This window comes from Oryctolagus cuniculus, chromosome 10 (genome assembly GCF_051225735.1).
Source record: "Oryctolagus cuniculus isolate XC-2025 breed Fujian yellow rabbit chromosome 10, ASM5122573v1, whole genome shotgun sequence".
NCBI classification, from domain to species: Eukaryota; Metazoa; Chordata; class Mammalia; order Lagomorpha; family Leporidae; genus Oryctolagus; species Oryctolagus cuniculus.
Window position 1 is genome coordinate 87,436,036 of NC_142876.1, and position 3,111 is coordinate 87,439,146.

Here is a 3,111-nt window from a genome sequence, read left to right on the forward strand (position 1 = left end):
GGCCAATCACCTGATTTTTTAAATAAAGTTTTGTTGGAATGAAGTCGTGGCTATTTGTATATTGTGTGCAAGAGCTTTCGGGATACAGCAGATGGAGCTGAATAGCTGTGGCAGAGGCCGTATGACCTGCAAAGCTAAGAATACTTACTGTCTAGCCTCTTACAGACAGTTTGGTGACCACTGACCTAAACAGGGAACACTCAATTTTGTTATGTGGAGCATTACTGTATTAGTCATCTTGCATGATTGCAACCAAATACCTAAGGAAACTAACTTTATAAAGAGGAATGATTGATTAAGCTCACAATTTTGGAGGTTCAAGTTCAAGAATGGGCAGCATCATTGCTTTGATCTCTAGTGAGGGCACTAGAAGGTAATGGCAGGATCACATGTTGGAGCAAGTGGTTCCATTTCAAACCAGGAAGAGAGAGATAATTTGGTACAAAGGCAGACTTTATAGCAACCCTTTGGGAAGAACTGCCTTCTTGGGTTATGCATTCTTGTGACCTAAAGACTTCCCACTAGGCCTCAACTCATGAAGGTCCCACCACCTATCAAGAGTACTGTGTTGGAGACCAAGCTTCTAACATATTGAGGGGTACCAAACTATACTAAGTATTAGTCCTTGAGGATGGTCTATCTAAAGTAGATTTTGTGGTCACATATATTAGGAAAATGTACAGCTTTAGTCTGCTGGAGCTTCACAAATCACATTCCATGATTGTAGGAGACTGTTCCTGCTCTGCCCATATTCTCAAGATTTGTGGTCTTTCCCTATGTTCGTTCGTTCGTTCGTTCTTTCTTTTTTTTTTTTTTCTTTTTTTTTTGACAGGCAGAGTGGATAGTGAGAGAGAGAGAGAGAGACAGAGAGAAAGGTCTTCCTTTTGCCATTGGTTCACCCTCCAATGGCTGCCACGGCTGGTGCGCTGCGGCCGGCGCACTACGCTGATCCGATGGCAGGAGCCAGGTGCTTCTCCTGGTCTCCCATGGGGTGTAGGGCCCAAGCACTTGGGCCATCCTCCACTGCCTTCCTGGGCCACAGCAGAGAGCTGGCCTGGAAGAGGGGCAACCAGGAAAGAATCCAGCGCCCCGACCAGGACTGGAACCCAGTGTGCTGGCGCCGCTAGGTGGAGGATTAGCCTATTGAGCCGCGGCGCCGGCTACCTGTTTTCTTTTCTTTTTTTTTTTTTTTTAAAGGGTAGTCATGACCTTCTTTATTTACAAGCACAGGGTGAGTCCCTAACCTCCCCCAAGACAGCAGTCCTACCCGCCCAGTTTAATACTGCAACTGGGGGGCAGGGAAGGTTTGAAGGAGGAGTTCAGGGAAGTACAGGACTAGGGGAACGTACCCCAAATTAAATAGTTATATACACACCAGTTCCTGTGGTTCTGTACAAAGCAGCGGCTGACCCCACCCCCATAGGACATGGAATGTGGGAGAGGAGACAGGGTACTGAGGCCAGAGCCAGCCCCTGGTGAAGTGCAATGGAAGCAGCAAGGTCCTAATGGTGCAAAAGAACCCCCAGGGCTACCCACCCCCACCCTGCCCTGGAATGTGTAAGGGAGAGGGATGGGTTCAGGGAGCACATAGGAAGAACTAGGCTAGAACCGTCTTGAGGACCCAGGTTTAGGGGCGACGTTTTGCCTACTTCACCCTAAACTGCAATCCTTGGAGGAAAGCAGATGGCCAGCAATGGTCTTATCCACCCCTCCAAACCAAATGAAGGCCTGGTTCCTTCCTACCTCTCCCCAGGGAAAAGGAAGGCAGCTGCTTGGCTTCCTCACAGAAGCCCAGGGAGTCATCCCAGCTCCCTTGGTAGTGTCACTGTCCCCACCAGGGAGGGGCCAGGCACAGTCTGTGGGTCATCGTGGGGCTCAGGAGAAGTTCTGGACAGGGTGGCTGACCTTCATGCAGGCCCAATAGAGGGCCCTGCCCAAACACAGCACAGCCAACAGGATCACAAACGCCCAGGCTGCGTAGATGCCTCCATACCGCCGTGCATGCTTCCGTGTGCCAAAAGCAAGGCCAGTAGCAGTGACCACAAAGAGTAAACCAAGCAAGAAGCAACAGACACATCTCTTTCGTGGGTATCTGCGCCCAATAGATGACACTTTCCTGCAGTGAGGGCAACGCGCCAAGGTTCGGTCTGTGAACTCTGTCCACAGGAAAGTATTCTTGCAATGTCCACAGGTGACTCTGACACCCACGGGCTGTGGTTCTGGACTCAGAGGTCCTGGGTGCACAGGTCCGAGGTTGATGATTCTTTTGCAGTAGGGCCGAGGACAGGCAATCCGCTGGGAAGTCACTTTGCAGATAAGGAGGCAGTTACAGGGACATCGGACATATTTTTTTTCCTGGAGGTGCATTCTTGATGGGAGTGGCTTCGTTGCAGACACCACATTTGACTACATGCTGATGCATCTTGCCTTCCACATTGATGAGAGAATGGCAGACTCGGCAGGTGATCATGGGGGCGCTCCCACTATCCGGGCTGGTCAGCGGTGAGTAGGGGGGTGGGTCCTCCCCAGGCAACACAGCTGGGTGCCCCTCGGGGAACGGGGGGAATGCGGAGGGGGTCAGGCCTCCCCCGGGCCCAGCCCCACTCCCTCCCGGCCCCACTAAACCGTTGCCGCCAGCGCCTCCGTCGATGGGTTCGGACAGCAGCGGGGAACGCTCTCCATCCGCCGCCATGGCCGCTACAGACGCCTCCCGCTCTGGTCAGCTATCCGGCTGCTTTCGCCGCCGCTGTCGCCGCAGCCGCCGCCACCGCCGCCACTACCGGGTCCCCCACTGTTTTCTTTTCCTTTTGACCTAGGAAGCACCTGTAATGGTGTGCAGGGCAGGGTGGGAGTACCCGGAAGTCAGTGCCTCAACCAAGGATGTGTGGTGGTTGGGAGAAAGTTCCATAGCTTCTTGTCTTTTGGTTGGGACAAATTGGAGGCATGTTTTCCCTTCTCTCTCTCCAGTTTCTCACCAGTGGGACTGAACTCTAGGTGTGCACCTAGTGAAGCTGCTCACTGATGTATCCTGTGTTGATTGGTTTCACTTCCCCTGGTGAAGCTGCCTGAAACCATCTTGCAAATTAGCTAATTCTACTCTAATTCTTATCT

At 52.1% G+C, this 3,111-nt stretch overlaps 1 pseudogene; it reads right to left on the minus strand.

Moving 5' to 3' along the window:
* Nucleotides 1-1,636: 1,636 nt before the first annotated feature.
* Nucleotides 1,637-2,731, minus strand: LOC100338400 (type 1 phosphatidylinositol 4,5-bisphosphate 4-phosphatase pseudogene; annotated as a pseudogene).
* Nucleotides 2,732-3,111: the final 380 nt, after the last annotated feature.